This window comes from Heteronotia binoei, chromosome 9 (assembly GCF_032191835.1).
Source record: "Heteronotia binoei isolate CCM8104 ecotype False Entrance Well chromosome 9, APGP_CSIRO_Hbin_v1, whole genome shotgun sequence".
In the NCBI taxonomy this organism is placed as follows: Eukaryota; Metazoa; Chordata; class Lepidosauria; order Squamata; family Gekkonidae; genus Heteronotia; species Heteronotia binoei.
Genome location: NC_083231.1, coordinates 101,799,251 through 101,824,721, shown reverse-complemented (window position 1 = coordinate 101,824,721; position 25,471 = coordinate 101,799,251). Strand labels below are relative to the sequence as shown.

The 25,471-nt window shown below is 42.4% G+C and overlaps 1 protein-coding gene across 1 annotated transcript in view; it reads left to right on the top strand.

Moving 5' to 3' along the window:
• The window catches only part of PTPN13 (protein tyrosine phosphatase non-receptor type 13), a 172,463-nt gene that overhangs the window by 8,512 nt on the left and 138,480 nt on the right, over positions 1–25,471 (top strand). The gene's annotated exons all lie outside the window — the stretch shown is intronic.

The window sequence follows — 25,471 nt, the reverse complement described above, 5'->3', positions numbered from 1 at the left end:
AACATGGGATCAGGAAATATTGCTATCCATTCACTTCCCTTCCCTTCAACCATATGATGGATTTTGGTTTCTATGATCTTGGTATTTTAATAATTTTCCTGACATAATAATATTCATAAGCAATGGTTATAATGATCCCAGCACTTTTGAGTGGAATATGATTGCTCTTGTCTTCCATTCTCTCCCTTCTCGCTGAATAGGGAATAGAAAATCAATATTAGCATAAATTTTGGGGGACTAATGCCCACCTGTTCAGATGTGGTCTTATTATGTCTGGAAGCTTCCCCCCTCCCCCCATCAAGGTTTTGCCGGGCAAAAAATGTTCACTGATGATTTGGTATTGCTTGCCTCTGCATAGCAGCCCTAGATTTTCTTAGGGTCACTTGTCCAAGTGCTAACCAGGGCTGACCCTGCTTAGCTAAGCTTCTGAGATCTGACAAGATTGGACTTCCCTCAGCTATCCAGTTCAGGGTGTAAAAAGGATCGCTGCCCTTCAAATAGATTCCCTACATGGAAAAGTATAGGGGAGGGAAGTGTTAACCCAGTTTAACCCTATGCTGTGATTACATTCCAAATTAGCATCTTGCACATTAGCTATTTAAAAGGGGGGAAATGGGGCACTGCGTATACAGAACTCCCAGCATTTTGTCTGGTTTGACCCTTAACTTCTTAGTTGTTTAACATAATATTTTTATTATTTTATGAAATGATATTCCACATCCTTGCTTATTTTTAGATAGCTTTATGCTTATTGTCCCTGATGGGGTTTTTTTTTTTAATCACAGGGGCCATGGTAGGTGTTTGTAAGTTCTCCTTCCCAGCATTCCTTTCTTTTCTAGTCTGCCTTTTCTTCATTATCATCAAGGTTAGCTATTCTGCCATAACCTTCTTCACAAAAGTAAACAATGACAGTCAGAAGTAACTTGAAGTTTCTGGGCTGATCAGAAGTAGAAGGCAGTGATGGCCATAGACTGGGGTTTTTTCTGGAGAAAGAAGTACTGGAACTCTCAAGAGGGAAATGAAGGCGAAACACATGGGATTCTTTGAAACAATATTATTTTCATGCACTATGGACTTACCTCTACTTTAAAACAGTTTCCAGTCTTTAGAAATGTCACCAACTTCCTCAGTTCTTTTTTGGGTCTTGCTTTGGGTGTCTAACGCTGAACGATGATCTTGAAACAATTGTGTTTTAACATACTTTGTTGGATCAAAGACATGCTCCCCCAGTGCCCCTCATGAACTTTTAGACATTTTTTAAAATAATTTTGTTTCCACAAAGAGGTTCCAGAACTCCATTTCAGTGCGTTCCCCCAGAAAAAAAAGCCCCGTCCACAGGAATAAACAGCTATAAAAAGGGATTTGATAGATTCGTGGAGGATAAGTCTCTAGCCATGAGGACTGAGAGGAACCTCCACATTCAGAAGCACTAAGCCTCTGAATCCTAGAGCCATGAGGCAACATCAGGGGAAAGCCTCAGCCTCTCTGCCCTGTTGTCGGCTGTCCAGAGGAACTGGTTGGCCACTGGGTGAGACAGGATACTGGACTAGATGAACCATTGGTCTGATCCAGCAGGGCTCTTCTTATGTTTTTAAGGTAACTTAGATAGATCAGTGGACAATGCCGATGGTCAGGGCTTTTTTTGTAGTAGGAACTCCTTTGCCTACTAGGCCACACACCCCTGATATAGCCAATCCTCCTGGAGCTTGCAGTAGGCCCTGTACTAAGAGCCCTGTAAGCTCTTGGAGGATTGTCTACATCAGGGTTGTGTGGCCTAATAGGCAAAGGAGTTCCTGCTACAAACAAGGCCCTGTTGATGGTGATTTCTTGACCCCTTACCCTCTGATTCAAGCAGCAACATATGTGCATGACCTCTAATGTTGCATGATGACTTTCATCAGTTTTTCTTTAAAAGAAAAACATTTTGTCCTTCACAGTCATAAATAAGTTCTGTTTTAAGATATTGCGTCTGTGTTGTTCAGATTCCATTTTGAACCCAGATAATTTTGAAAAAGGAGCCCCGTGGTGCAGAATGGCAAGCTGCAGTACTGCAGTCCAAGCTCTGCTTATGACCTGAGTTTGATCCCGGTGGAAGCTGGGTTCAGGTTGCCAGCTCAAGATTGACTCAGCCTTCCATCCTTCTGAGGTTGGTAAAATGAGTACTCAGCTTCCTGGGGGTAAAATGTAGATGGCTAGCGAAGGCAATGGCAACCCACCCTATAAAACGTCTGACATGAAAACTGCCAGTCATAAAAAATCACCCCGTAAAAAGTCTGCCATGAAAACTGCCATGAAAGTCTGCCACTCAGAAATGACTGGTGCTTGCACAGGGGACTACCTATACCTTTTTAAATTTAGAAGTGAAAGTTACTATAGCAAAAACTTTAAAAGAAAATCTAAAATCTGCTTTTGTTTAACTTTTTTTTAAAAACCAGATTTTTCATCCACCCTAGTTTGAGTACATCTATTGTAAGCTCTCTAGCAAGTTTCAAGTGGCAAGCAGAGAAATACTAAGAGAATGATGCTAATTCTTCAGAACTTTTATGTGAGAATGCCCTTAAGCTACCCAAGTACTTGCTTAATTCTCGCTTCTGGGATCTGGGAGATAAGAACAAAGGCACCTATTGCGCCTGCTGGAGTTCCCAGGCAACACCTCTGAACAATAGTGTCACAGGTATCCAGCGTCCATAACTACAGAATTGCTTCTGTCCCAATATTGATTTTGTATTAATGTTTCTGTTTTTTTTCTCATCAAGCTACTGTCACTTTTTTCCTGCCACCAGAATATACTAAATATCCTGGCTGGGTTGGCAGTCAGTAAACCTACCCTAATCCATGTTGGATTGCAATAAATTCTTAGAGCTACATTTCAAAATCAATATTCTGATATGAATAGATTTTTTTTTAAAAAAGGGTTTGGGAGGTAGTGTTCAGGCTGTTGGAGATGCTGAAGTTCAGTATGTGTTCATTCAGTTCTTTCATCTTTAAAATAGTAAAGAGTCCAGTAGCACATTTAAGACTTAACAAATTTTATTGTAGCATAAACTTTCCAGAAACATAGCTCTCTTCATCAGATGAAGGGAGCTGTGTTTCTCAAAAGCTTATGCTGCAATAAAATTTGTTAGACTTAAAGGTACTACTGGACTCTACTATTTTGCAGCAACAGACTAGCACGGTTACTCCTCTTCATCTGTAAAGTAGAACTGTTAATGCCTTGCCTCTAAAGATAGTTTAGTGTTACAGAACTCTTCATGATACAAAACCAGAAATTTGGCATTCTGTGTCTCTTGACAGCTTGCTGTAAAACAACCCAACAGAACATACATTGCAACCTACTGAAATTCGGGGGGGGGGGGGGACAATATGGGTGGGGATATTGCTCAGAGAAGGGGTCTTCTACTTTCAGAATTTTGAGAAGGGTGGTGAGTGCCACACCAAAATGGCTGCTTTGGGAGGTGGAGCCAAACTCCTAATGGAGGCATAGCCAAACACAACATTTTCATCTTTGGTTTGCAAAACAATAATAAGGCAACCATGCTGAACATATGGAGTGGCTTTATTCAGAGTTCAGCCATTGGTCTGTCAAGGTTAGTATTAGCTGTACTTTGATTGGAAGCATGGCTCAGATACTGAGAGGGCTGTTAAGACTCAGGTCCTAGAACACATCTCAAGGGTTCGTCACCAAATTCCTAGCGTTCCTCTTTCCCGACATTATATGGAAACGGGCTATGATTTAGAATCCCTGAAATTCTTTGTATTGCAGAAGGTAGAAACCTTTAGTGGTAGAGGTGGTGAGATACAAAAGATCTTGTTGCAGAAAGAGGCGAGGTGGATACATCGCCTAAACATGATTGAACCCTTCAGTCTTAATCAATGTAATGATTTCTCATGTTTCGTGTAGGTTTTGGAGGTATGTGTTTGTAAATATAAGAGGTCCCCTTTAAACGCTTAATTGTTACCAGCTGTGACTTGTCCTTTTAGTACGCTGATTTTCTAGTATGGCCAAGCCGTCAATTGAAAATTCTAATATGGGCGTTTGAGAGAGGCCGGTCTGAGGACCTTGTTAGGTTGTATTATGTGTTGTATTTTGTAAAATTTATTGTTTAATTTGCACTAGTGTTCATTGTATTGTTGTCACATTTGGTCTTATTATATAGTTGGCTTGTGAAGAAGCTGCAAGTGCAGCAGAACGCGATTTAAGCCGGTGATTGCGTGAAGGCAAGATTTCTCCTTCGGAAGCCGACATCAGTGGAAGGACTCCGCTTGGATTTTACTTCTGAGTAGTATTACTCCTTATAGACTTTTTGAAAAGAATTTGTCGGAGTCATCCTAGGAACAGTATTTCTGTTTGGGACTTTATGCTGTCTATGTGATTTACAGTTTTGGAATGTAATTTGGATGTTCTTGCACAATATAATATATAGATTTTTGTAAATTTTGTCCAATTGTATTCCTGACACAATCGTTTTTAGATTTCTGTACTTTTGTTGGAAGCGTGGCTCAGATACTGAGAGGACAGCAAACCTGGAAAGGTAGGGGGTGAACGTCTACTCTTGAATTGATATCTTCCCTCTTGCAACAGCCCAGCTCTCTGGACTCTTAAGACTAAAACAAATCTCCCTCTTGGCTTTGCAAAAGAAGCACATGGCAACAGTGTGTGAGGAACCACTCAGTGGCTAAGGAAACAGTGAGTGAAATGGAACCACACAGTGCCTAAGGAAAGCCCAGGTGCCTACCATTCTTAACCCCCAAATGTGGGGAAACCCTTTCATTTGAATGAGGCCTAGCCAATAACAAGCCCTGCCTTACAGTGGCCTCATACACTTTCTAAAAAGCTTGTTTGGTGATGGGGAAGTTGACATGGTGCCCATGGGTGTCACATTGGAGAACCTTGGCTCAGCATGTGAGCACACTCTAAGCAAAGTGTTCAAGATTAAGTTCCAGTATTTCCAGTTAAAGAATCTCAGCTAGCTGTGCTAGAAAAACTCCTTTAGATTTTGGAGACCCATACAGATTCTGCAATAGCAGCTGCTCCACCAATGGATTCCCCACCAGTTGTTGCATAACTGCCTTTTGACCTGCATCTTCCCCCAATTTCCCCCACATCTTCCTGATCTTTTTTTTAAAAAAGACCAGGAAGACATGAGGGAAATTGGAAGGAGATGTCGGTCAAAATACAGTCATGAAGAAACTGGTGGGGAATTGATAGGTTGAGCCAGGGAAAGCAGAAACCTGAGGGCAGGGCAACTGCTACTGCAGAATCAGACCCATTGGTGGTCTGTAAGGCACCTTCATATTTAATAAGAATCTAAACTAAAGTTTGGTCTGCTAGATAAAATGAAATGCTCATGTAATCCTGCATGGTACTTTTCAGTAATGAGCAGGTGTTTTGCCCCAGAACTATCTCCGTTATTTATCCCAATGCCTGGTAATCAGAGAAATGCTGTCTCTGCTATACTTTTATATGTCTTTTGTGGATCACAAATTAGGCAGCTTTTGTATAGCATCTAGAAGATAGGTTTTTGATTTCTAATTTACAAGTATTAGCACAATTAAATTCGAGTCCAATAGTGCCTTAGAACCCAACAAGATTTCGGAGGTATTAGCCTTCAAGAGTTAAAGCTCCCCTTGTCAGATAATAAAGTGTATATTAGTAGCAATACTCCCCCTAAGCTGCGGAATCTTGTGAGCAAAAATTCTATTTTGTGAGCTACTGAATAAATGAGTTTGCTCTGGGGCCATTTTTCCTAAACTAAGACAAAAATGTGTGAGCCAGAGGCTAAAAAACTCTGAGCTAGCTCACACTAACTCAGCTTAGGGGGAACACTGTTTAGTAGATATTGCCCTGTTTTAGCAAAAGGAGGAAAAGGCTGGTGGTTGCTAGCTGCCATTTCAGCATCTAAAAGGAGGGTTGTGTGTATTTGGTTAATCTTCTGTACAGAGATAATGCAGCCCTGAAAATGCCAGTCCTATTATTCCACCTGTTTTAATTACTCACGTTAGCACTTGTCATTTTGAGGGTGTATCAGCTGTTCATGCATGCTGTATCTTGTACTATTGTACTGTGTGAAGTCAAAAGCAACAAGCCTTTTTAGTGATTTGTGGGCATGCAAGCATGTCAAGAAGCATATCTATGTCTTTCATTCTACAGAAAAAAAAAAATAAATCTGGTGCATCTATTTCAGCTGGATAGCTTACAGAAATGATAGAAGCTAAAAATAGAAGACATCTCTAAATGTCATGCAACTTGTCTTCACAATGTATTGTAAGTTCTTATAAGTACAATATGGTGTGTCACTCACATTTATAAATGCAGAGCCAGAAAGCAAACAAACCAGTACCTTAAAACCAAGGCAGGTAATGCAGGAGAGGCCAGTGTGGAAGATCCAACATATATTTGACTAATCCTATTAACACCACCTTCCACTTGGGAAAATGAGATGGAAGTAACGCGGTTTGACATAGTTCACAGGCAATAAGCCCTTTTTATAAATGATAAAGTTTCTCTTACTCATTGGCTTAGCGTATGCGGCAGTTTCGATTGTGCATATATTTGCAGCCAGTCTTTCAGCTCTGTACCTAAAATGTTTAAGAGTGCATGTCCAGTCAATATTTAGTTAGGATGTAGGAGTCCAGTAGCACCTTTAAGGCCAACGAAGTTTTATTCAGAATGTAAGCTTTAGTATGCATGCATACGTCATCAGACAATGGAATGGGGCACAGTGAGCAGAGCTACATATAGCTGGTGGGCAGTGGTTAAGAATGCAGAGCGGTACAAAGCTAGAATCCAGTGGCAGAATAATGAAATTTACAAATAAGAACATTTAGTCTGAATAGCATTTGCGTGGGAAACCAATAAAACAGTAACAAGTCAGAATGGAAAAATGAGGCCATAAATGCTGTCGGTTAATTGCTCTATTGCTTGCGATATTGTACTGTGTGATTATGCATCAATCCTACTTTGACACTGACAGTCGCCTGAGAGATATGATAATACCTTTGCTGTGAAAACTTGCTGGGTGACCTTGGACTAGTCACATACTCTCAACCTAACCCACCTTACGGGGTAGTTGTGTGGGAAAAGCAGAGGAGAGAAGAACGATGTGATCTGCTTTGGGCTCCCATTGGGAAGAAAGGCAGGGTATAAAGTTAAATTAAAATATTTTTATTTTTCTAAGGAGATCCAGTTCTCATCTGATGGAACAGAGGGGTTTATAAAAACAATACAGTCTTAGTTGTGGAATGTAATAATAAAGAAATACAAGATAACTTGGCTCATCCTTTGCAATACAAGCCTTATCCTTCAGGTCATACTTAGTAATGTAAGCTTTATAGTGTAATCCCAAGTAGAGTTAACTTCAATGGATTTAAGTATAACTCTGTTTTGTATTGCACTGTTAGTCTGTTTCATTGTTGAACTGATTCCAAAGTAGCTTCTACTGATGTATATGGACATCAGTGCATGCATATGTGGAATCAGATTCAGTAATCACAAAGTGCCAACTGACAAAGATCTTTTATCTTGGAAGGGAGCATTCACCTCCCAGTAATGAAAGAACTTGAAGACTTGATTAATGGACCCCCAAACAATGCATGCATACTCTAGCAACCTATCTGTTGCATTGGGATAAACTAACGAACACAAGGGTATGTTTCCAATACATGAAGTAGCAGGCCTCCAGGCCTCATTGTTGGAGACGCGAGGCGAGAAAGTTCTGTTTTGCCATGACAACAATCCCTGGATAAGGACAGTGGGCAGCCTGCCAGACTCCAGGGGCTTTGCCATGCCCCCAGCAGCCCTCATTAACTGCTGGAGAAGCCTGTGCCACCCTTTCTCCACTTCTTATGTGATTTGGGGTGGTGGGTGGTTTGCTGGCCTTTTGTCTGGGGGTGGGGCGACCCAGGAGAGCCCCAGGCAGGTGACGCCTGCTTGGGCTGGCTGGATCTCTAGCCAGCCCAAGCAGGCCTCACTTGCCTGGGACTCTCCTTTCTTGCATCGGGTTGCTTTTGGCGGGAGGGGATATGCTAATGAGTTATGCTAATGAGCTCCGCCATCTATTTCTCTACAAAATGACCCCTGGCCATGAGGAAATGTCTGGATTCAACCTGAGATTCAGAGACTATTCTCCTTGTTAATGTTTTGAATTCCTTTTAAGGCATCGCCTCCGCCTTTTGGTGGGGGGGAGAACATTCTGTTGGATATTCAACAGAGTGAATAAGTGCAACAGAATAATCCATCCATGACCTAGCATCCATGTTTAGCTTCTAAGAAAAGCAGTTTACTAGAAAGCATAGGGAAAGGGTTACAAGGAAAAGAAAAATAATAACAGCCCAACTCTTTCTACTCTTTCATCTTTCTACTTTCACTACATACTTCAGAAGACAACAGAGGACAACAATTACAACTACTACTGAACCCAAGAACAAAGGAGTGCTCCACCCCTCTGTACATACAGAACAACATGTACTATCTCCAATTAGCCAATAGTCAATCTTAAGATAAACTCATTATGAATAAGATCTCCCCCTTGTTGGCAGAAAGATTCTACTCCACACCTAGTTGGTTCTTTGCCAAACTTGTTTACAATCTTACAGAAACATCAGCTTAACTCTTTCGTTACTGAAGGGATGACACTTGTAAAACCCAACACGTTCTCATAAAGAACTCTCAGTTGCAGTTCTGTTAAGATATTTGTGGTTGGTAGAAATGGGCTGTAGCTTGGGTTTTGGCTGTTGCTATTTTATGATGATGCAGAAGGCCTGGTGGAAGACCGTCTCAGCTGTCTTACCTGGTGGAATGAGCTCCTTTTGGAGATCTGGGTCCTGCGAGACTTCCTTCAGTTCTGCAGGGCTTGTAAAACAGAGCTCTTCCGCCATGCCTTCGGTTGAAACGACGAGTGTCACCTTTTATTAGGCCTCCCCCCTTCCATTTCAAAGCTTCATCTGGTAAGGCCTTGGTCAATAGCTCATCCCTGTTGAGGCAGTTTGCTATAGCTGGGTTTTAAGTCTAAACTGTATTTTTAGCTGTTTTATTTACAATTTTAACTTTTTAATTGTTGGTTTTATGATTTTCTGATGGAACCCGCCCTGAACCTGCTTTGTGGGAAGAGTGGGCTATAAATCGAATTAAGTAAATACAATATAAATGAGGAATTGATTGTTAACCTCCTTCTGGTACATTCAAGTTGGGAAATGTGGGTGGATCCAGTCTCAGCCCGGCGCGCCCCCCCCCCCCGCCCTCCCTTCACCACGCTGCGCTCTGTCACACGCCCCCCCCCCCCTCGAAGCTTGCCGAGACAAGGCTGGGCCCTACTGGCTTCAAGGCAGTCGCACATTTTTTGAAGCCAGCGTGGGAGGAGGCTTCTCCCCTCTCCTTTCCAGAACCAGAAGCGAGGGGGCACAAAGCCTCCTCCAGCGCTAGCTTTAAAAAATGCATGGCTGCCTCGATTCCAGTAGGGCGCAGTCTTGTCACGGCGAGCTTTGGGGGGGGGGAGAAGCATGGCAGAAGGGAGGGGACTGGTGGTGGTGGTGGCAGCAGGGAGGATGTAATGTACTGAGAACCGAGACGGTTGGAAGGCAACATTCTTTATTGTGAGCACATTACAAGACAGCGAACACGTGGGCCGGGCCCCGCTTATATACATTGCCCGGAACTGCCCCCTGGAATTGACCAGGCCAATCCTCGTCCATCCAAACTTCCCGCCACAGGTCTTGGTGGGCGGGGTGAATGGCGAGCTACATCCGGGGACCCTGGGGTCGCCTTCTGTAGAGCCCGCCATGCGGTACACTTTAAGGTCAATACATAACAGGGGAGGGAGAGGCAAACTAGGCGGTTGTCTTGGGCACCGGGAGGGGAGAGTCCACCTAGGTTGCCTAGTGGGTGAGCCGGCCCTGAGTGGATCATGGCACCATACAGATTGAGCAAATGGCATGTTTTCTTTCCTAGCATTGGTTTGCAGCATTCCCTGTAGAAAATGTTCTCAGGTGAAAGCACTGGGTTTAGGAACACTCCCAGAATTTGTAGAGAGGTATGGCAGAGGTGCCACGAAGGGAGGGACAATTGGTTGCTGTAGAATTCTTGTGTGGCTGGAATATAAGAGTTCAAGAATAAAGGCCAACAAGAAGATGTTTACAATACAGAAAGTTAGCGACATCCACAATAATGTTTGTACTTTAAGGACTCGCAGTGATTACAAGTTGTCTTGGATATTTCAATGTTATTGTTATTGCAGAACTGATTTAACACGCCACCAGGTTTTCCCTTTATATTCTTTGCCAGAACAATGTGGCTGCATTGCCTTCCTAAGAACGTGTTGTGTAGGAGCAAAACAAACCACACTTCTTAGCCGTTTTCTGGCAATGCTTATGAAACTCCCAAAGTTTCTTTAAGTAGGCTGCATAGTTCTGCAGTTAGCTCACCAATCTGGTGGCCGACTACTGAAAATGACACACAACTGACCAGGAGCTTTCCCAAAAGTTCCAGTAGTCCTGGAAAGTAGATTAAACTTCTGTTTTTTCTGGAAACACACCACCTCCCTATTGAGTAGAGCTAAGGGAGATCTTTAGTCTTCGTTCGCAATGGCAAGATTTACTCTGGAGGAGAGAACCAAGAGGCTGGGATGAGCAAAGACTCAGACAAGAGATTACTATTCCCAAAGAGGATCCACTGACCACTTTCTATATTGGCACAGTGAATCTGGGGCACCAAAAGGCCATTTTGAGTGGGAGGATCCAAATGCTAAACCCATTTTGTTTTTCTGCTGTTGCTTTTAAGGATGCAAAGCATTAAAAGGAAAGTGGAGGTGTCTTTGGGCATGTTATGTAGCTGTGTCCAGCTGAGTTACAGAGTACAAGCTGTCTGCAGCCTTAACACAGAGTGACAGTGGTTGGTTTTGACAAGCACGGCACAGGCCTATTTCTCCCTGAGGAGGCAAGTCTGTGTCTGGGCTGCCCCATTTCAGACATGAATGAATATTCCTCCATGAAGAAAACTAGCATGTAAAAAAACCTCTACAGTTTCTTCTCAATGTGCTAAGTTGCTATAATAAGGGATTTTTAAAAAATGAAGGAGCATCTGAATATGGGAGCAGCAGTCTGCAGTGGTACATTCCAGACATAGGTTTGTCACTTCAGTGAAAAGAAGTTCAGCCTAGGGCAGGAAATTAGGCAAGAGCAGGGCTCATTTTGTAGCAGGGGTTCCTTTGCATATTAGGCACACCCCCTGATGTGGCCAATCCTCCAAGAGCTTACAAGGCTCTCATTACAGGGCCTACTGCAAGCTCTTGGAAGATTGGCTACATCAGGGGGTGTGGCCTAATATGCAAAGGAGTACCTGCTACAAAATCAGCCCTGGGCAAGAGAGGAGTATATTAAGCAGGCCTCATTTTGGGCAGGGGCTCACAGGAGCAGAGCTTCAGAATCTCTAAATTTTATTGTGCTTTCTTTCTTTCTTACCCCCCGCCCCCGCAAATACTTGCTTCTGGGCTCCATGGTTCAAACCCACTGTGAGAATTTTGCTGAAGTCTTAAGATTTGACAAACTTTCTAATATTTTTCCCACAAAAAATGGGAAAAGAACCAAAACCTATAAAGCAGACAGATGGAAATCTTCCTCATGCCATTAAAGTAATTTAAAAAGTATGATGGGAGTAAGGTTTTATTATGACAGTTATAATTCAAGAAGCATTTAAAGGTAGATGCTGAGCTGATATAATTTAGTACACCTTCCGGTGATGTCAGAGGTATGTGGCATATGCAAATGAGTTGTGCTTAGTTGTCCAGCACCTCTTTTTCTACTAAATGACCCCTGATTAAGAATAGTCAGGGGTTTTTTGTAGAAAAAGCCCAGCAGGAACTTGTTTGCATATTAGGCCACACCCCCTGATGTCACCATTGTTTCCCACAGCACTTTTTTTGTAGAAAAAGCCCAGCAGGAACTCATTCGCATATTAGGCCCACTCCCTGATGCCAAGCCAGCTAGAACTGCGTTCCTGCTCAAAAAAAGCTCTGAGAATAGTGGATTTCAGCTAAAAATCAAGCACAAAAGCTTTTACAGAACCAGAAACATAGGATACTCAGAATGCAGGAGGTGGCGAAGGAATATATACTTGTTAATGCTCCATCTAAGCTGTGGAGTCTTGTGAGCAAAAATTCTACTTTGTGAGCGACTGCCGTTAAAGTTATGAGCTGCTGTATAAAGCAGTTTGATCTGGGGCCCTCTTTCCTTAGCTAAGACAGAAATGTGTGAGCCAGAGGCTAAAAATCTGTGAGCTGGCTCACACTGAGTCAGCTTAGAGGGAACACTGAACTGCCTGTAGCATTCTTTCAATTTTTGGTTAGTAGGTAAACTGCCTGGCATGCTCTGGTCAAAGGAGGAAGTCTCAGTACAAGGTTGTGTCAGTAGCTCCAAGGAAAACTTGTTGTCCAGCTGACCTCTAGTCTGTTCCTGATTTCTTTTGCGAATAGTCCGAAAAATGCACAGCTGGACTGCAGTGGACAAATGCAGGTTGGTCTAGGTCTGTTAGATCCATTTTGAGGAATGATCCTGGATAGCGTGAGAAGCCCTAGGTGGTAGTGCTATAGAATGGCACATAAGGAAATCCTTGTCAACAGCAATATTCTCAAAGCCAATCAGACATAAAGAAAGAGCATGCGAGATAGGCTTCTTAGGTTTGTACAATTCAGAAGGTATCTGAAGAAGAACTATATTTTTCCTTCCTGCATGTTGAAAACTAGCTTGCTTGGAATAAAGGCTTTGACCTAATCTTTCTCTCTGGTATGATAGCTATGTGCAGGGAGGACTGTACCATGCAGATAGATGTATGGAGATACATGCTGGAACTCGCTCTTCGTGACCAGCTTTTGTGATTTATCCCTGTGTCATGCATACTCTCTGCCCTTCAGAATTTTTGAGTGAATGAGAGAAAGGGGATTTTCATAATTGCTTTCCTGCTTCCCCTCCTACGCTTTGTTGTTATGACTCTCTCTCTGCTCATTTCTCAAGACATTTGCCACCTAGTTGTGTCTGTCTACTTGATTTCACATTGCGGTATTGACACAGTACCACTTTTAAGTTTTTTCCCCACTCACCATTTTTGTGCTCCAAATACAAGAAGAGGAGGAGATTGGATTGATATCCCGCCCTCCACTCCGAATCTCAGAGTCTTGGGGCAGCTCACAATCTCCTTTATCTTCCTCTCCCACAACAGATACCCTGTGAGGCAGGTGGGGCTGAGAGGACTCTCACAGCAGCTGCCCTTTCAAGGACAACCTCTGCCAGAGCTATGGCTGACCCAAGCAACAGTGCATGATTGAATTTATGGATTAAAAAATGGGGGTCACTTAATGAATAATGGCCACCTCATGATCCCTCTATAGTGTTCTGCCAACAGAAGGGTGCCTTCACCTCCCTCCCTGTAGAGTTCCAGTTGTACATCTGAGATCCTGTACCTCGAGGAGAGCAATCTGAAGATGAATAAGAATGGCCCTAATTACTGTTCCGCATCCCAAAGAGCTTTCACAAAAACAAAATGGTTTGAGAATTTAAAAAAAGTACTTTTACATGGAATATCTGCTTTGGATCAGCAGATATTTTCAATAGAGCAATAGAGATATTTTCAATTCTCGCAAGCCCAAGATGGTTTTCCTAGGTAGCCATTGCTGGTTCAGACCATATTAGCATATATTATTTATTTAAATAATATGTATCCAACCTTGCCTCTTGACTTGAATCATGCAAAGCTGGGGCAGTTACTCCAATGTAGACACAGTGATGACAATCTATACAATGGGAACACTGGCTCACAGTTGCTTGTGCCACAAGGTCTCTTTGTTTTAGATTTAGCACACTTAGGTCCTAACAGCACACATGCTGGGAGTTCAGTGTTTGGTGCTCAGGCCATACACCCCTGATGTAGCCAATCCTCCAAGAGCTTACAGGGCTCTTCTTACAGGAGGATTGGCTACATTAGAGGTGTGTGGCCTAATATGCAAAGGAGTTCCTGCTACAAAAAAAGCCCTGGTTCCAATCCTGATTGGGGGGCTGTAAGAACATAGGAAGAGGCCTGCTGGATCAGACCAGTAGTCCATCTAGTCCATCATCCTGTCTTACCCAGTGGCCAGCCAGTACCTCTGGAGTCTGAATGACTAACAACAGGGCATAGAGGCCCAGGCCTTCCCCGATGTTACCTCCTGGCTCTTGGATTCAGAGGCTGGCCACTGTGGCTAGTAGTCATTGATAGATTTTCAGCTTGAAACTTCCAGCACACGTCTCGTTTGACAGTACTCAGGGTGAACATGGAGACGGTAATATATAGTTAGGCCTTTAATGTAGCTACCCTACTGACTATAATGAGCCATGGTTTTCACTTGAGATCTGTCATCTACTCTGCTGCATGGTGCTACAGGTCCTAAAATCTTTTTGTTTTTAATGTGAAAAGAGATATTTTTTTTTAAATTGTATGTGTTTTTCCACATTTTGCAATGCCATAGAAAATGGGTTTATGGGCTCCATGCCTAGAAAGATGTGTTTTGCTAACAACTGGTACAGTAATAATTTGAACTTTTGTGTGTTTTGAATGTTATGTGGGTGTTATGCTCAGTAGTTTGTTGCTTTAATATTTCTTTTCTCCCTTGTGAAATCTTCCTTTCTCTTTGTCACCATTTGTTTTCTTGCAGTTGGAAACTGGTTAGGATGAATTTATTCAGCTCAGTATATAATAATAATAATAATAATAATAATAATAATAATAATAATAATAATAATAATAATAATAAGTTTTATTTATATCCCACCCTCCCTGCCGAAGCAGGCTCAGGGCGGCTAACAAGACATGGTGTGTACCATGATTATAATACAATTCATATGATAAAATACAATTAATAAATACAGTTAAAACAGTTACATAAATTTTTAAAAAACTACAATAAATTAGGGGTGCTAACAGCTCAGCTGAGGCTGCACTTATAATGAGTGCACAATGGCATTGCTGTATGGAAAGTGACCAATTCCTTCTTTCTATATTTTGCATACAACAAGGAGTTAGGTCCCAAAATGCTCACTGCAGGGGTGGAATTCTAGCAGGAGCTCCTTTGCATATTAAGCCACACATCCCTGATGTAACCAATCCTCCAAGAGCTTACAAGACTCTCTTTTGTAAGCTCTTGGAGGATTGGCTACATCAGCGGAGTATGGCCTAATATGCAAAGGAGCTCCTGCTAGAATTCCACCCCTGGCTCACTGAATCAAACAGTTTGACCTTAGCTGTCAAAATCCAGCACAAACCCAGCTTGAGCTTGGATTTCGGTAGGCTTCTGGGTAAAAGATTGGATCCCAGGGAGTATTTTTGCACATGATTTCTCCTTTCCTACAATAGACCTATAACTCTCCTGGTTATGTTCCTTCTGCATTTTTGGTTGCAGAGGAAAGGACCTTGAGGCTCCATGGGTAGAAATCTGAATTTGTGGAAAACTCTGATGGATCCAACTCGCATGATAAATTATGAATACTGCAGTGATCCACTGCTGTTGTAGATCAAATGAATGCCTTCATCAAAGGGTTTTTTGACACTAGTTGCAATCATGTTGATGAGATAATATTGCTGTAATTTCATTATTAAATGCATAGTTGGAGAGCATGTCACTAATCACTAGAACCCTTGTTATCCACAAGTAGCAATTTTCATTTTCAGAGTAGGGATGACAAAATAATTTACTGTCAGGTAATTTTTAAAGATTCTCTTTTTAAAAGTCCCCCCCCCCCCCTACCGCCTGTGTAACTTCATACAGAAATGCATCTTTTTGAAACCAAAGGCACAACTGATTGGAGCTGATTTCAGCATAAATCCCCTGCTTCTTAGAATCTATGGACAGATTCCGTCCAGAATAGTTTTTCCTACTTACTATGAAGAAAGTTCCCAAGATATGAACATAGAAATTATGAATGCCTGGCATTAATGTAAAAGAGCATGAATATAAAAGTGCATTTGGAATTTAACCCATCAATGTCATCTTTAATTCCATCAAAGGTCTTACTTAAATCTCTCAGTTCTGCACTTAAATGCATAAAGCTGCATTACATTGAGGGTCCACTTAGATGTGATGGTATTCCTGGGTTTCCCTGGGGACCCACCACCATTTAAACCAGGGGTCCCCTGGGCCATGGACCAACTGGTCCATGGCCTGTTAGCAAACGGGCTGTGAGTTGTATAATTATTTCATTACATATTACAATATAACAATCGAAATAGCACAGTTGTATCATCCCAAAAACCATCAACACCCCCCGCCCCAGTCCGTAGAAAAATTGTATTTCATGAAACCAGTCCCTGGTGCCAAAAAGGTTGGGGACCACTGATTTAAACTTCAAACTTTTAAACTGTGCTGCAGAGGCCCAATTCTATTTGGGACCCCCACAATGCAGGGGAAGGAGAGGATCCAGCCTTTCTCCTAGCACTGTTCCCCACCATGATGCTGGGAGGTTCGTCCTCCCTCACCATGGTGGTCCCAACCAGAATGACACCCCTGTAGCACAGTTCATTCTGGTGTCATGTCTCGATGGACCCTTCATACATTAAGGTCTGTATTGTCTACTGTAACCATCAGTGGCCCTTCAGGGTCTCAGAGAGAGTTCTTTTATCCAATCTAGTACATTGTCTTTTAACTGGAGATGCTGAGGACTCACCTAAGACCTTCTGCATACCAGGCAAGTGCTCTGTCACAGAGCCACAGCTGTACCCCTCGGTTTCCCCCCAAAAAAGTATATCGAACTCAGCTTCTTCTGGATTTGAGTATGCACTTCTAGCATCACCCAAGCTTGCCAACCTGTGACCGATTTCCCACTAGCCTTATCTTGCTCTCACTCTCCTCAGCTTTTTTACGTCGGATTTTACACAAGCTGCCCTGAGGCTGCAACTCGCTCCGCCTCTTTTGCGCAGCAAACGAGATCCTCCAAAAACCAGTGTCTGTTTGCTGCGTGAAATAGGCGAAGCTAGTTGCAGCCCTAGGGCAGATAGCGTGAAATCGGATGGAAGCCCTGCGGAGAAGCGGAGTGTGAGGGTGGCATAAGGCTAGTGGAAAATCGGTCTGTGTCTTTAGTTCTTCATTTGAAGCCCTGCTCTCTGAGCAGGCAGGGATAGAATTAAGGAGAGCGGGCATGCAGGACAGTTCTTTCTCAGTGACTGTGCTCGGGCTGCAGTACCCCCTTCTTCAGGACATGTGTAACAGTGTTTGACTCTGCTATTACTTCAGGACATTTGATTAAAACATTTTATTTTGAAGCGCATTCGGGTGTGAGGATGAGACTTGCTAAGTCTATTGAAGTTTGGTTTGCTGAAGTTTTTTGTACTGTTTTTGGATTTAACGCTGACTGGCTTTCTTTGTACGGATACTTGTGCCATTTAATTAACTGTGTTATTGTTGATTTTATAGAGACTGGGCATTTTAAAATTCATCTAATGAAAAGTTGCTTACAAGTTTGATATTTGTTCATTCTCTTTAAATATTCATATTCTGTTTTTCTCCCCTATGCGGACCCAAAGCAATTTATCATCAGCGTTCCTGCTAAACTGTGTTAGCGTGTGCTGGCTCACAAGTTTTTAGTCATAGAAAAGAGTAGGAGTCTCGTAGCACCTTAAAAGACTAACAAAATTTGTGGTAGGGTGGTGAGCTTTTCGTGAGTCACTGCTCACTTCTTCGGATACAGCTAGAATGAGAGTCCATCTGTCCTAAATATTGGAAAGTGGTGTGGTTTCAGGTGCCAAATGCCATTAGCAAGCAAATGACAATAAAAGGCGTGATTGGATTAGGTGTGATATGCAAAGAGGCAATAAGCGTGGAGAAATCAGCATTGTTAATGAGACAGAAAACCTAGGCCTCAATTCAGTCCATCTGAATGCATTGTCTTGAGCTTTGTTATCAGTTGCAACTCAGCAGCCTCTCTTTCTAATCTCCCTTTGAAATTCCTTTTTAAGATAACTGCTACTTTTAGGTCAGCAACTGAATGTCTTGGAAGGTTAAAATGTCCCCCCACTGGTTTGTGAATGTTGTGGTTTCTGATGTCAGACTTATGTCCATTCATTCTTTACCATAGGGCCTGGCCTTTTTGTCCAATGTAGAGAGGGTAGAAGGGCATTGCTGACACATAGCATAAATCCCATTAGAGGATGGCGGGAGTAGAACCTGTGATGGTATGGTTGATGTTGCTGGGTCCAGTGATGATATTGTTAGGATCAATATGAGAGCAAAGTTGGCATCTTGGTTTATCGCAAGCCTTGGTACCAGAGTCCATAGTTTCTCATTGCAGGTGAAAAGTTGCTTTAGGTTAGCAGGCTGTATCTAAGCAAGATAAGGCAGCTCCCAGTGCCTGTATGAGGGAAGTGTCATTATCCAGCATGGGTTTTAAGCAGGGCTTTTTTATAGCAGGAATACAGTTCTGGCTGGCTTGGCATCAGGGGGTGTGGCCTAATAAGCAAATGTGTTGCTGCTGGACTTTTTCTACAAAAAAGCCTTGTGCAAAGCAATGGTGACATCAGGTGGTATAGCCCAATATGCAAATGAAATCCTGCTGGGCTTTTTCTACAACCCCCCCCCCCCCCCCCCCCCCGGTTTTAAGTCATTAATGATGCATTGAACTGGCTTGAGTTGTGACTTGTAGGTGGCCACCAGTGGTGTTCTGTTATAATTTTCTTTGGGCTTGTCTTATAGCAAACAGACCCTGTGTATCATTCTGGCTTTTCCAGTCATCTTTCTCACCATATCCGGAGGATATTGTAGTTGCAAAATGCCTGTTGCAGATCCTTCAATTGAATATCTCTGTTTGAGGGGTGGAGCAGATACGACTACAGCTCAGCTCGGCTATAGACGATGGATTGTTTGATGTGGTTGGGGTGGTAGCTGGAGGCATGTAGATATGTTTGCCGATCTGTTGGTTTCTGGTATAATGAGGTACATGTATCCCTCATGTATGCACTGTGGTGTCCAGGAAGTTTATTTCTCGTGTAGAGTAATTCATAGTTAGATTGATGGTGGGGTCGAAGTTGTGGAAGGCCTGGTGAAATCCCTTGAGGGCTTCTTTGCCATGAGTCCAGACAATTTTTAGCCCTTAGCACACTGCTTTTTTGCTCTGTGCAAGTCTGCTTAGCCAATTAAAATGATTTTGTTGGGTGTGACTTTAATATTCCTCCCAGGGAAAGTTTATATTCACTGTTTTAAAAAAAATAAAAAGAAAAGAAGGCAGTGGTGAGAGTAGTCTGAAGCTAGACTGGTATCTTGGTACTGTAGCAAGAAAGGCATATATTTGTGTGACTTTTGCGGGGTTGTTGTTTTCTGCTGGTGTGTTTTTGATAAATGATAGTTTCTGGGCTTTGAGCTAAATTGGTAGACTTCATGTAGTTTAAAAATACACCCCAAACTTGCATTTGTTAAAACACAAATTTGAGAGTGATAGTACCTCATTTATAGGCAGAACCTGAACTATAAATTGTTCTTGGCTTCCCCAAACGATGCAACAGATTTAGTAAAATCCTATTTTTGTGGTTGAGACCTTAAGTACTTGTAAAGGGTTCTGCTTCCTTTAAATGAATCCCCAGCTATATTGTATAGTAATAAAAACAACAACTTTAAAAGGGAAAAACAGCAGCTGAAGTTGTGCAATTCTGAGAGGCAAAGATGCTGTAAGGCGTGTGTGGAGTACAAGAACTTGTTTCTCTCCCTAGCGAAAAAGAAATGCATCCTAACTATTTGCAGTTGGCTTTTAAAAGATTTTTGGATTTGAAGCTACGATCCTAAACACACTTAGAAGGGAGTAAGTGCCATCAGTTCAATGGGGCTTACTTCTGAGTATGCACGGTTAGCTTGGAGGGGGAAAATGACCAGCTGCTTTAACAGGGGCTTAATGTGTGGAAAGGGCAGTTGAAGCCTTCTCATGGCAGGCAGGTAACTGGGGACCAGGGGGTCCAAGTTTATGAGCCCCAAAAGAAGGCGCCCCTATCCATTATTCCCAATGGAAGGAAGACTTTTAAAAGGTGCGCGGTCCCTTTAAATGTGATGGCCAGAACTCCCCTTGGAGTTCAGTTATGCTTGTCACACCCTTGCTCCCGGCTCCACCTCCGAAGTCTCCTGGCTCTACCCTCAAAATTCCCAGATATTTCTTGAATTGGACTTGGCAACCCTAGACTAGATGACCCTGGAGAGCCCTTCCAGCTCTATGATTCTATGATGGAGCAAGCTGGAGGTAAAAGCTCAGATTTGCACATGCATTGCTAGGGTGGGTGATGTAAAAGGTGCTGTCACCCATTTTTTTCTGTATGGGATTACAAAGTTGAGAAACAGGAACCTAGGCCAGTCTGGCTTGATTATGCAATGTGTAAGCATCTTGCACTGAAAGCCAGGTAGTAACATTATTTTGACTGAGAATTTTACACTGCTTTTGGACTGCCTAGAAGAGAGGGGTCGTCACCCTACCAAAGCTCCCTGCTACAGTAAATATTGATGCCATTCTCTATAAGGCAAACTTGTGTTGTTGTTCAGTCGCACAGTTGAGTCCGACTCTTTGCAACCCCAGTTGCTCTTTGCAAGCCAGTTTGGTGTAGTGGTTAAGTGCATATCCTCTTATCTGGGAGAACCGGGTTTGATTCCCCACTCCTCCACTTGCACCTGCTAGCATGGCCTTGGGTCAGCCATAGCTCTGGCAGAGATTGTCCTTGAAAGGGCAGCTGCTGTGAGAGCCCTCTCCAGCCCCACCCACCTCACAGGGTGTCTGTTGTGGGGGAGGAAGGTAAAGGAGATTGTGAGCCGCTCTGAGACTCTTCAGAGTGGAGGGCAGGATATAAATCCAATATCATCTTCTTCTTGGACAAAGTCACACCAGGCCCTCCTGTCTTCTACCATCCTCCGAAGTCTGCTCAAATTCGTGTTAGTTACATCAGTAACGCTGTCTAGCCATCTAATCTTTTGCCGTCCCCTTCTTCTCTTGCCTTCTGTCTTTCCCAGCATCAGGGTCTTCTCCAGTGAGTGCTCCCTTCTCATTTGGTGGCCAAAGTATTTGAGCTTGTGAGCACATGGATAAAAGATTACCAGAGAATGAATTACAGGATTGGTGTATATTTGACAAAGATTGTATATCAAACCGTTCCAACTTAAATAAGTTTTCTTTTGGGAATCAAGAGCTTTCAAGATTAGGTAAGTGTTACTGCATTTTGTTCCAGAAAGATGAACAATCTTATGATAAGGAACTTCATAAGGAGTATTCAGTCTTCACATTAGTCATTGCAGAGAAGATAAAAGTTGGAGCAATCAAAACCTTTCATGACATACTAGCATTTACACGACAACAAAAATAATTCAGTGAACTAAATCTTCTCTTAGATGTTTCTGGAACTTTCCAAGTTGCAAGTGCTGATTGGAAGAGGGGTTTTAGCTTGATGACTGCCATTAAAACTAAGATTAGAAACTGGCTAGATACAGATGACTTGGAGAGCTTAATGAGAATTAAACTGCAAGTGTCTAATGGGAATAATATTAATATTACAGTGTTTACAATTTCTGGAAAACAGAGAAAGGAAGAAGATAAAAGTTATATTAAAACATTTTCTGTAATGAAATTTGGCTTCTGTTTTCACTTATAATGTTTCCATCATTCTTTAAATATAATGTAAAGGAATTCATTCTGAGAGTTTTAGAAGGCTATCTCAATAATCTTCTAAAAACTAATTTACATGATAGTCAAATGTAGGTTCGCTCACAGTTTTAATGCTAGTAGTTCTTTTGACTCATAAAGTAGAATATATGGTCACAACACTCCGCATCTTAGAGGGAAGAATCATTGCTTATCATTGCTCCCTGTTCCCCTGTTTTTCCCTCACATCACTGACTCTGAATCCCATGTGCATACAGCCACTGAATTCTGTGTACAACTGCCCACCAGCGGCTTGATGACTCTTTCATCTTTTCATTTGCTGCCTAGAACTGGAAAAAAATAGGATGCTGAAGTACTTGGCAGGCAGAGCATATGGCTGATGGGCTATATTGGTGGTTCATGGGTTGCACCGCCACTGTCAGCAACATCTCTAGTGGTTGCCCGTCTCCATGTGAGGCCTAGAGATCTCATGCAATTACAGTTGATCTCCAGACTACAGAAACCAGTTCAGGGGTGGCCAAACTGTGGCTTGGGAGCCACAGTTGGCCCTTTCATATATATTGTGTGACTCTTGAAGCCCTCACCACACTGAAGGCATTTGTCTCTTTAAATCACTCCTCCAAGTCAAGCAAGCTGGTCTGGCTTGGATAATGCATTTAAGATTAAAGTTGCTTTCTTTCCACCTCCCTCTCTCCATCTATTTCCTTCCTCCCTCTCTTCCTGTATTGTGACTTTCAAACATCTGTCATTCATGTCTTTGCAACTCTTAAACATCTGTTGTTTATTCTATGCGGCTCTTATGTTAAGCAAGTTTGGCCACCCCTGGACCAGTTTCTCTAGAGAAAATGGCTGCTTTGGAGAGTCGACTCTGTGGGAGTATACCTCACTGAGGCCCCTCCTCTCCCCAGTCTCTTCTCCCAAATCTCCAGGAATTTCCCAACCCAGAGCTGGCAACCCTACTCTCCAGCCAAGAATCTGTATGCCAAACCCATCTTGACTAAACCTGAAATAGTCTATCCATTTCATAGTAAATGTGCTTCTTCCCCTTTTCTGTACCTCATTTGGATTCTTTCATGTGGGCTCTTTAACCCTCTTTGGCTTCCGAAGCCAAACACATTTTAAGGTTTCACACAACTTAACAGTACATTGTTGTCCTCTTGCAGTTAACAAAGCCTTAATCTGGGGCTTTCAAAATATGTTTTAGTCTGAGGGTTTTTTTCTTTTGCACTATTGAGTTGCAGCACACTGTCAGTTGAAAGATCAGTCCTTCAGCCATTTTTCTTTGACCGTAGAAACAGATCAACAGCTAAATTACAGTCACAGTGGGTATCTTGCCATCTGTATCCTGAGATAGAAAGGATGTCTTGAAGCTGAATGGGCTGAAGGGAAAACCCTTGACCTTTTAGCAATATGAGGTGAGGAGAAAACCACTGAGGTTTACACTCAAACTGCACTGTGGTCTGAAAAGGAAAACAACGATTTACAGCCACTTACAAAATGGATTTAAATGCTGACTGAAATCACCATTCCCACCTCACATCAGAAAAATATAAGGTGGAAGTGGATAAAAAGATAAAACTCAAGGACTGATTTTGCACTTACCTTACGCTGCTTGTCACGTTCGTCTTCTCAGCATGGCGTCCTTCGGATTTCTCACTATCTGCGCTGGGGCTTCAGCAAACATTGCGGGTTTTGCACGGCAAACAGAAACTGGTTTTTAGCATGCCACTGAATTCTGTGTACAACTGCCCACCAGTGTCTTGATGGTTTTGCTGTGCAAAAACCGCGATGTTTGCTGCAGCCCCGGCGCAGATAGTGGGAAATCTGAAGGACACCGCGCTGAGAAGACGAACGTGATAGCAGTGTAAGGTGAGTGCAAAATCAGTAAAGATGTTTGTAGAGGACCCAACTAGACGTTTCAATAATTGTTCCACTGCTGCCACTGAAAACAGCCAATGCCAGTCTACTTTTCCTCCGTTTTTTGTAGCAGGAACTCCTTTGCATATTAGACCACACACCCCTGATGTAGCCAATCCTCCAAGAGCTTATAGGGCTTTTCTTATAGGACCTGCTGTAAGCTCTTGGAGGATTGGCTACATCAGAGGTGTGTGGCCTAATATGCAAAGAAGCTCATGCTACAAAAGAAACCCTGCCCATAAGTGTAGAATTTATTATGCCTCAAGATATCATAATGTTCCATGTTTACCTTACATTGTCAACTGGGAGTGGTGACAGTGCCAGAAAGCAGAATGCCACCAAAGAAATCCGGCTAGACTTTCTGGGAAAAGTGGATGCATGATGGCCAGTTTGGGCAGTTGGTGTTGCTATGCATATCTGCAGTCTAAGTGTATATCTTTACCTAGCTGATTACTATACTATGTCAAGTGTCAACTGGCATGCCCCAACAATGGGCAGTATCTCTTACCCAGAAGTGGTGGGTGACTCCATCATTGTGAAACACTTCATAGTGGTATGACTGATGGTTTTGTTATATTGTTTCCAGAAAATCTTTGTGTTTTCTACGGGTAGGAGGTTTCCTGTCTTAAAATGTCAAATGTAGGCTGAATCATCTCAGTGTTTGTTTTTCTTTATGGCAATATTATTCACGGAACATGAATGGGGTTTTTACATAGAACACAAATGGTTTTCTCTCCACATATTTCTATTGTTACACCAATTAACTTAAAAGTTTTCCAGAAAAAAAATTAGTCTTGATAATAAGACAGTTGTAATTGGCTTTTGAGGAGAGAAGCTTAGTTCTCTTTTCAAGTGAAAGCGAGAACTTGAGTGAGGGAAGGTCTTCCAATTTGCAAAGTTACGTACTTCCATTGGTGCTTGGAGTAATCGCACCAAAAGGACCGAAAAATGATTCATTCATAATTGGAAAGTGGCATTGGATCCAGGTGGGCAAAATATACTACATTGGAATATTAACAGTCTTCTTAGTGGTAAGGGATTGAGAGTGGGTAGAAATGTGCAACATACCACAAGCCCTGCAAATCTAGTTTGGGGCTATTTACAAATACAGGGAATTCAGTTGATGGAAGAAAGGGTAGAAATAGAGACATCCAAGCTTACAAGAGGTTTGGCATCTATCTAGGTACCCTTCACCCTAAATTCAGTATGTGTAGTACACCGTAAGCCTTCCCTGTTTCAGACCTTTTTTCTTAGGTTGCATGAATGTGTGTGTGGTCATTGGAATATTGTACATTTAGTCTGAGCATTCTTATTTTGGGTATTATACATATGCTTGATATTGTTCTGACTGTGTAAGTGTATTACAATATTCCACTCAAGCTATCTCTTTTTCTACTCTATCTACATCTCTGGTTTTGTTCCAGGCTTCCTTAGGAATTCTATCACTTAGTCATTGATTCCTTGAATTAGAGTGTGGTGGTCTAAGTTCAGATTTGAACACAGTTCTGTAACCAGGTATTGAAATTTAAAAATTCAAAGCTCCTTTGGAGCCAGTTTGGTGTAGTGGTTAAGTGTATGGACTCTTATCTGGGAGAAGCCAGTTTGATTCCCCACTCCTCCACTTGCACCTGCTGGAACAGCCTTGGGGTAGCTATAGCTATCACAGGAGTTGTCCTTGAAAGGCCAGCTGCTGTGAGAGCCCTCTCAGCTCTACCCACCCCACAGGGTGTCTGTTGTGGGGGGAGAAGATATAGAAGATTGTAAGCCACTCTGAGTCTCTGATTCCGAGAGAAGGGCGGGGTATAAATCTGTAGTCTTCTTCTTCGACAAGAGTGAGGGTTGGCAATCTATACTTGGCTCTTTTTCTGTGATTTGGGTCCAGTTTCAGAGGCAGGCTCATTCATGCAGAATACCTGCCTAA